Genomic DNA, 8,544 nt, shown 5'->3' with positions numbered 1-8,544 from the left:
CCCACGCCTTCCCTGCGCAGAAGACTCCCGCGCAGTGAGAGGAGGAGGAGACTGGGTGTCAAACAACTTTTATGTTGGAAGAGGTTCAAGAAACGCCCACTGACGGATTCTGCCAGTGACTGAGGCAGCCACGATGAGAAGGGGCTGTGCAGTCAGAAAGGTTTAACAAGGCAAAATTAACCGAGAAAGGCACCAGTTTACACACGAGTAACTCATACCCATTACAACTCCCACCATTTTTGTTTCCCTACCCCACCCGCAGAGCATTCCTGTCAGAAGAAGAGTCACAACCTCTGCATCAATGGAAAACAGCACACAATGCCCTCCATCATAATAATTAATAATAATCACAAGGAGGGAACCAGCAGAAGACCCTCGGAGCTGGACCTCAGTGTCTGGGCTGAGTGATGGGGGTGGAGACGCTCCTTCAGGTATACTGGGCCGAGGCCCTTAAGGGCTTTCAAGGTCAGCACTGTTCTCCACTGTCCTGAGAAAACTCTTTAATTCTGGTTTTATTTTATTCTTTGATCGATTTACAAAAATAAAAACACACACCCATAAACAGATTTTTAGAAAGAGGCAAGATTAGACGCGGACATAAGAAGCATTTTTTTTTTAAAAAAAGCCACTTAGCGCCCCATTTCATCCCACCCAGGGCAGCCTTGCCCTCTATTTGTCCCTCAGACCCAGCACGTCTCATGGGGCTGGGCCTCAGTGATGGCAGCCTCTCCTCTGCCTTGCCCACTCTCCAGCTATGAGCTGCCCAAGGGAGGAGGCCGGCAGCAGTGGCCGTGGATAGGCAAGGAGATGCTCTCTTGCAGCCTCCACAGCCGCCACTCGGGACAAGCATTGGCTCATCCTCCTTCCTGAGCTCAACAGCAGCAGCAGCACTGCCAGGGGAAATAGGGACATTCCAGGATCAAATCAGAAACCGGGATAGCTTTTGTTATTCCAGGACTGTCCCTGGGAAATCAGGACGCTTGGAAGGTTTGGTTCTCTTCCTCCCCATTTTATCCTTACAACAGCTCTCTGAGGTAGGTGACTGGCTTGAGGTCACCCAGTGAGTTTCATGGCTGAGTAGGGATTTGAATCCTGGTCTCCGAAGGTCTTAGTCTGACACTCTAACCCAACTTTCTCAACCTCAGGTTCCTAAATGTTGTTGAACTACTGAAGGAATGACCGCGGGTGTGGAGAACACTTCCACCCGCAGATGTTCAGCTGTCTGAACATCATGCCCGCTATCTAATCTTTGGCTTTCTCAGTGGTCTGCCGTGCCCTGTCTGTGACCTTTGTCTCCTTCGTCAGACATTGTGCAAGGGGGAAATGATGCGGTGGAAACAGGTGCCAAAATAACTTTGTACCACCCCTCGATCTCAGGATTGGAAGATGTGTAAAGGTCACAGTCTACAATGTATCTGACTGGTTTTGCATATTGTGCTAATAAAAAGAGCCTCGACAGAGCTAGCTGGCAGCTTGCCTGCGCACAGCTCACCTGAATTACCAACTCCTGCCTCATGCCTTCGCTTCAAACTACAACTCTCGTAATTCCTAGCCAGCACAGCCAGTGGTTAGGGTTAGTGGAAGTTGTGGTTCAATCATATCTAGGGACCTGAGGTTGAGAAAGGCTGCTCTAACCACTACACCACACTGACTCACCAACTTGCACCTTACCAGAAATACAGGGCATGATCCAACTAAAGGCACACATTTTTACACCTCTGCAAACCTTCCCTCTCACACTGAAAACCGCACAAGTGCATTCTTTTTTTTTTAAAAAAAAAAAAAACACCAGGCAGACATTGCACAGAGCATGCGAGCATTAGCAAGGTTGTTCCTGGCCACAGCACCTCTGACTGTCCAAATTGGCTTCCACGGCACACAGATCTGGAGACTGAGAAATCAAGCCACAGAAAACAAAACAAGGACAAAACCCATAGGCAGTCCTGAGTCTATTAAGCCTGTAGGAATGAGCTGCTTATTGATTTCCGTGGAATCAGGTTTGCACACCCCGGCTGTGAACAATTGTCTGCCCAGTAAATCAATGGGATTTGAGCAGCCTAACTTTGTGCAGGATAGGAGCCAATGCAACTTGCAGCGTGAGGCACGAAAAATCTGTATCAGATTAAAGAGCTGTGTTTGTCCAGGAGTCTTGAGTCCCAAAGTAACCATTTCGTTATGGAATTCCACAGCAACCAATCTCTGGAGAAGACTTGAATCCAATGTCGCACTAAGCAAGCATCCTGTGAATGCAAACATTTCTGCTTGTGCAGCAGGATTTGCCCCCTCTCCTCCACCCCCCCCAATGCATAGCTTGCACCCTATCCAGATCTGCTCCAGAGGCTTGTGGGAGGGGAACCCAGAACAGATTTAGGTGGCAAATGGCTCCCAGTACATTTCCGAGCACAATTCAAAATGTTGGTGCTGACCTTTAAAGCCCTAAATGGCCTCGGTCCAGTATATCTGAAGGAGTGTCTCCATCCCATCACTCACTGAGGTCCAGCTCCGAGGGCCTTCTGGCGGTTCCCTATGAGAAGTGAGGTTATAGGGAACCAGGCAGAGGACCTTCTCGGTGGTGGCGCCCACCCTGTGGAATGCCCTCCTGTCAGATGTCAAGCAAATAAACGACTATCTGTCTTTTAGAAGTCATCTGAAGGTAGCCATGTTTAGGGAAGTTCTTAATGTTTGATGTTTTATTGCATTTTTTGGAAGCCGCCCAGAGTGGCTGGGGAAATCCAGCCAGATGGGCAGGGAAGGAAGGAAGGAAGGAAGGAAGGAAGGAAGGAAGGAAGGAAGGAAGGAAGGAAGGAAGGGAGAGAGGGGAAAGTGCAAGCCGAAATGCTTGCACGTTACTTTGCATTACCTTGGATACAAACCCACACACTCATGGCCAAAGCTACGTCTCATGAAAGTGCTGTCCTGGTGCAGTTGGTAATGCGCTAGGTTCAACTTCTCTTAGCTATGGAAGCTCTCTCAGCGTGACTTGTTTCTCAGAGGGGAAAGGGGACTACCCTTTGCTCAGCTGAAGTGAGTTCTTCTGAAGAAGGATGAGATACAAAAAACGTAATTCGAGTAACCTTGCTTTCCTCTTGTGTCATGTGGTTCCCAGGAAGGAGATGGAAGACTAGTTCGTGTATGCATATCAACCTATTTTTCTGTTTACTTTGGGAAAAAAGGAAAGCCCTAGGTTGGTTTCCATTTATCTTCCAAAAAGTCCTTGTCTGATGTGACTCCGGCTATAATCTGTTTCAAGGGCAGCTGCTCTTTAATGAGAGCATTGAGATTGTGTCTATCTCCAGTTTACGAAAGAGCTGGAGAGGAGGGGGGAAAGCATGGAAGTCTATTATCTGTAAAGTGTTTCTCCTGCATTTGTGACTGTTCTTAATGTTTTATGGAATATATGTGGTCGTGCGGTGGGGGTGGGGGGGACAGACATTATTTTTTAATATATATATTTTTTTTGTTTAGGCATTTTCCTTAGGCACTTTTGAGTTAATTACTTATTCAGAGGGCTTCTTACTCAGTTCCTTGCAAAAAATGTGTTGTGCATTAATTCTGGTTATGTACAAAAACCCACCTGCAAGGGATAGAAAAAGAAGGGGGGGGGACAACAACGAAATAAAGAAAGAAAACCTCTGAATCAGTAATGCTGATAAAATGAGCAGCTCTCCTGGGGCCTTGCTGAGAAGCTGGATACTGGACAAAATTAGAATCTTGTAGCTAAGGCTATTCATAATGTCATTAACATAAAGGCAATTAAATGAGTTTTTAACCTACAACCCTTTATTGTTATTAATGAACATTAGGAGAACACAGGAGATGAAATTGGTAATTATCTCTGCACCAAGCTATGCAATAATGTGTTTAAATATAAAAGCAAAACAAATGATTATTGTTGGTATTTTCAGTTGGAGGAACCCCAAGGAGCGGCTCCGTCACATTTAATCACATGGTACTACAGCAAGGGGGTTAATTAAATGAGGGCTCCACTTTCAGGAGGTTTGGCTACTCTGCTTAATGTGGAAGAAAGAAGCTTTTACATGCAGTGGCAATGTCTTTCCAGGGGTTCCTTCCCACTCCCTTCAGCTTAACGACCTTTTGCAAAGGAAGGGAATAATTTTACTCTTTTTGAATGATAAACCGGAGTCTAGTCATCAGCACCTGACTCGTCACACCTTCCCAGGACCAGTGATTAGCTAAGAGTCAAGGTAGAAGTTTCGATAGAAATGTACAGGAAAGCGAGAATGAGGAATAGAAGGCCGGTTCTCACTGAGACAAGTTTTCAACCTGCTGGAAAACAGTGACTTTCAGTAAGCCTGAAATTCATCCAAGGAAAAGCAACGAGGCAAATACCTTCTCTGCAAAGTGTTCAGCAAGCAGAACATGGCACTTTGCCAAACAGCTAGCATAATCCGGTGAGTTGCTAGGACCAATTACATCACACTCAGAGTTATTCCAATGGACAATGCTAAATAGATGGCGTTGGCGGCTGTGGCAGCAACGGTTTTAATTCTAAAAGGGGCAGTAATTATATTTTGCTATAATCACCATCACAGAATATGATGGGATCTTGCCTGTGTGCAATCGGATTCAGCAGAAGTCTTTCCCCAACTGTGCTTGCCCAACCATCTTTATAGCAAAGAGCAGCACCAGCACAGCAAAACAAGACTTGTGCCCTCTGTTTGTGCAGGCTGAGCATTTCAGTTAATTTATATAGGATCATCAGTATTTTAGGAGGGCGTCAAATGGGGAAGAGACACGGTTCCTATCCATGGGCCCACATGATTGGCCCTGAATGGAAATGTTGGAGAGGGAGGAGGAAGCAGGGGTTATGAGAGATGAGGCATCCAAGTCCAGAGCTGCCTCCATCACAAGAAGACATAAAAAGGCCAAACAATATGGTGGAAGAAGGCTCAGGAATGCCTAAGGTGGCTTTTGTGTTGGAGTGAGATCAGGACCACGGCTAGCAGCCAGGTCAGAGTTCAAGAGTAGGGATGGATATGTGAGTGGGTGGGTCGATTTTGGTTCTCTTCGTTCCTCACTTTTTCGAACTTAAATTTGGTTCTCCACATTTCTGCAAGAATTTATGGGTTTTCTTTTTTCCTTTCAAATCCTCATGAAAATTCTTCAGCCGTTTAGTGCGATTTCTCCTAATCAGCACATTTTTATATGCAGCATTTACTGCTGTGCACATTTTTGCAAGCAATTTCTCCTAAGATAATATGTTTTTAAATTGATTTTCACCAATGTATTCACTTTATATGTATAATTCTCCTAAGATAATGCGTTTTTAAATTGATTTTCACCTATATATTCATTTTTCACTTGTACCTAATATATCCATTTTTGTAAACACTGGTTGGCTGGTTGGAGACCTCCCATCACAAAATTTGAATGAGTGCAAATTTCAAAAACTGGCTATGGTTTTTTTGTTTTGTTTTGTTTTGTTTTTATTCTCATGCTGTTTTGGAAAGTGTGAATTGGATAAATTTGGCTGTGAATTTGAATTGGATTTTCCCTCCATCCCTGTTCAAAGGCAAGAGTTTCAGGACCGCAAGCAGCAATCCTAGAGAGCTGAAAGCGGCAAGGAGGGAATAATTTACCTCAGCAGTAGCTTGCCATAACCGCTCAAGCTTTGTAGTCTGGCCTGAAGGAGCCAATATTGAGTCCGTTCTGGATGCCAGTGTCCTTTATTAGTCATTTGCTTGTTTATTTGTTTACTGCTTCGTGCCAATATAGGCATTTAACTGGTCTGGTGAAGCCATTAGCTCCTCGGTGCCAGGGTTTAAATTATGGAGACTTGGGATGTGTGCATATTTAAACACATGTGAGGCACATGACTTCCCCCAAAGAACCCTGGGAACTGTAGTTAGTTAAGGGTGCTGGGAACTAGCTCTATGAAAGGTAAACTTCAGTTCCCAGGATTTTGGGGGGAGGAATGAGCAGAGTTGCAATGAAGGAATACATAAGGTGGAAGATTCTCTTGGGAAAGTCTTTTTTAAAAAGTATTAAGCAGGGAAATGAAGATTTCTCTCTTTAAAGCAGGAACACCCAAACCGTATTAGCATAAAAAAGTCAGCTGCTGAAATTATCCAAGCCTCTATTTATTAAACAAATTTAAGGCTCTTTTGAGTCCAGAGTACCCACAGAAGAGGCTGCCTGCTGTTTCCCTGTATGATTCACTGCTCTGCCTTGACTCCTGCCGCTCAGCTTCTGCTGTGGGTCAGGAATTCTGGTGCAGCTGTGATTTGGATGCAATCGGATTATTCATTCACCGTTGACGCTCAAACCTGCCCTCAGGAGGCTTGCCTAGAACAGCAACTCATGCAAGGAGACAGGTGGTGGGATTCTCTTATGCACTCCAAAATGAAAGCTTTCGAAGGCTGAAGTGTGCCTCTAAAAGAGGGGGACGGGGGGCGGGGAGTGTTCTGATCTATTAGAAGTTTGAGAAACTTAAACTGATTTAAAGTAGGGTTGGTTCCTAATTCACACCCTGAATGGCACTTTCCTTGTGTGAACCTGTCAAGCGCAACCCTTTGCCACCGAAATCAATGGAGGGCAGTCATTGACTTTCGTAGGGTGCAGGATAAAATCCTAATTGCTTTAAATAAAGCCGGTAAGATAGAGGCTCTTGTCCCGAGAAGACGCATTGGAATCCAGCAGGGTGGAAAATAGCTAAGGATTCTTAAAAGACAGTATAATTAAAGCACAGCAGATCACAATCCCCTTGGAAGAGGAAGAAAAAGAGAGACCAGAATGAACAAGATGTTGTCAATGTGGCTTCACGGGGCACTGTTCAAAGATCTAAGGTTTTTATTTTTGTAAAAAAAAAAAAAAACTTGTACAGAAAGTAATGAAGATTTGGGGTCAAACCCAATTAAAGAATCAATTACAGCTCACACGGACACAAGAAAAGAACAAATCACTTCTAGACAAACACTTCTTTTAAAAAAGACACTGCCTTTTATGATTATACGGTAGGGGGAAAGACATATAAAGACATTTTCATCTATTGAAGTTGACTCCCAAATGACTAAGAAATTATAAGATGCGTTTGAAATGAGTTTTTGCCTGTAACGTGGAGGTAATTAACTTGGAGGATCAGTGCGTAGAGCACGTACCGCAAACAAACCAGAGATAAATAACCAACGCATCTGATAAAACAAATTGGTAAAATGAATAGAGGTAAGTTTCAACGGGAGTAAATAAAGAGAAGCATAATATAACCACAGGAATATATTTCATTAGGCAAATTAGCCACTGGCCTTTATACCGAAAATGATGTTCCAAAAGGTTTTGACAGCTTAACATAAAACAGAAATTATAATAACCAATAAAAACAAAAAGACTAGCTAGAACATGCATGGAAAATGTAAGCAAGCGTTCGACACTCACCCTCATTTGGCGTTCATCCAATCAGAAATTTTGTCCGCTACCCCCTCCCCCCCAAAAAAAACCCCAGAATTTTTCCTCTTTCTAATTACTTCTAGGCTAGAGGCCTCAACAGAAATCATAGTTTAGAGGAATGAGAATTTTTAAAAAATTGAAGAGCAACGGGAATTAGCTCCCCCCCACCCCGAACTAATGCATACATTTTCCAAATAAAAACATAATGAATGAGGCCTTCCGGTGATAGGGAATCACAAAAGCAACTGCCTACAAGTCTACTCTAACTGCAATAAATTAATAATGGAGCTTAATTGCATTCAGGAAGAATAAGCACTGACAGGCTTAGCTCCTGCCCGACAACACCCCAGGCCAGTAGCTACTGCAAGGCTCTAGCTAAATCCATTTTGCCTACCCATTATCCTGGTGCCCTATTATCTCTCTAAGTAAAATATTTATATACTACTTTTCCTAAGCTCAAAGCAGTTGACATTAAAATAACACATAACAATTTAAAGCCACAATTACACAGAAGCAATCAGGGAGGAGGGGTGCGGCACACCGGCAACAAAAACATTCAATGGCCACAAAAAAAAAAACCCCACACAGATTGAATCAAAGCAGTTTTCCAATCAAAACAACCGCCCAAAGCCACCCGGGAAGGCGGCGCTAGAGCAGAGCTGTTCTTGACCTCCTCTGAAAGGTCACGCATCTCAGAACCTCATAGAGGCCTGGCTCCAGCAGGTGCTCATTGGGACTGGTAGAATGGCAGCCAGGGAGGTCCAACAGTAGGTGGCGCCAGAGCCAACAACAGGCAGCTGCAACTCAGTTCAGTTTTGCTCCCATCCTCCTCCCTGCTGAGTTCTACGAAGGCAGCCTTGAGACTAAGGAAGCAGGCAGGCAGTGCCGCCCCCTGGACTGGATCTAAATAAGAAAAGCAGGCAAGTGAGGGCTACTTGAGGCAGTGGCATAGCGCGGGTTGCCAGCACCCGGGGAGTGGCAAGTCAAGTGTTGCGCCCCTCTGGTGGACTGGGCAGCTGAGGTGGAGGCGCACAGTGAGGGGTCAGGGCAGAGCCCGCGAGGCACATGGCTGCCAGGGCAGGGCATGCAAGCATTGCGCTTCATTGCACCCCTCTCGAATTTTGCACCGGGGGTCACTGC

At 44.7% G+C, this 8,544-nt stretch overlaps 1 long non-coding RNA gene across 1 annotated transcript in view; it reads left to right on the top strand.

Moving 5' to 3' along the window:
• The first annotated feature begins 8,049 nt into the window (after positions 1-8,049).
• LOC309535229 overlaps positions 8,050-8,544 on the top strand; it is a 31,083-nt gene continuing 30,588 nt past the window's right edge. Inside the window, exon 1 of the long non-coding RNA XR_014221141.1 lies at positions 8,050-8,328. This is a non-coding gene — a long non-coding RNA (uncharacterized lncRNA). The remainder of the gene's footprint in view (positions 8,329-8,544) is intronic.

Source organism: Podarcis vaucheri (genome assembly GCF_965113315.1).
Source record: "Podarcis vaucheri genome assembly, chromosome: 6".
Taxonomy (NCBI): domain Eukaryota; kingdom Metazoa; phylum Chordata; class Lepidosauria; order Squamata; family Lacertidae; genus Podarcis; species Podarcis vaucheri.
The sequence above is the reverse complement of the archived record's forward strand: the minus strand, read 5'-3'. Positions and strand labels throughout refer to the sequence as shown.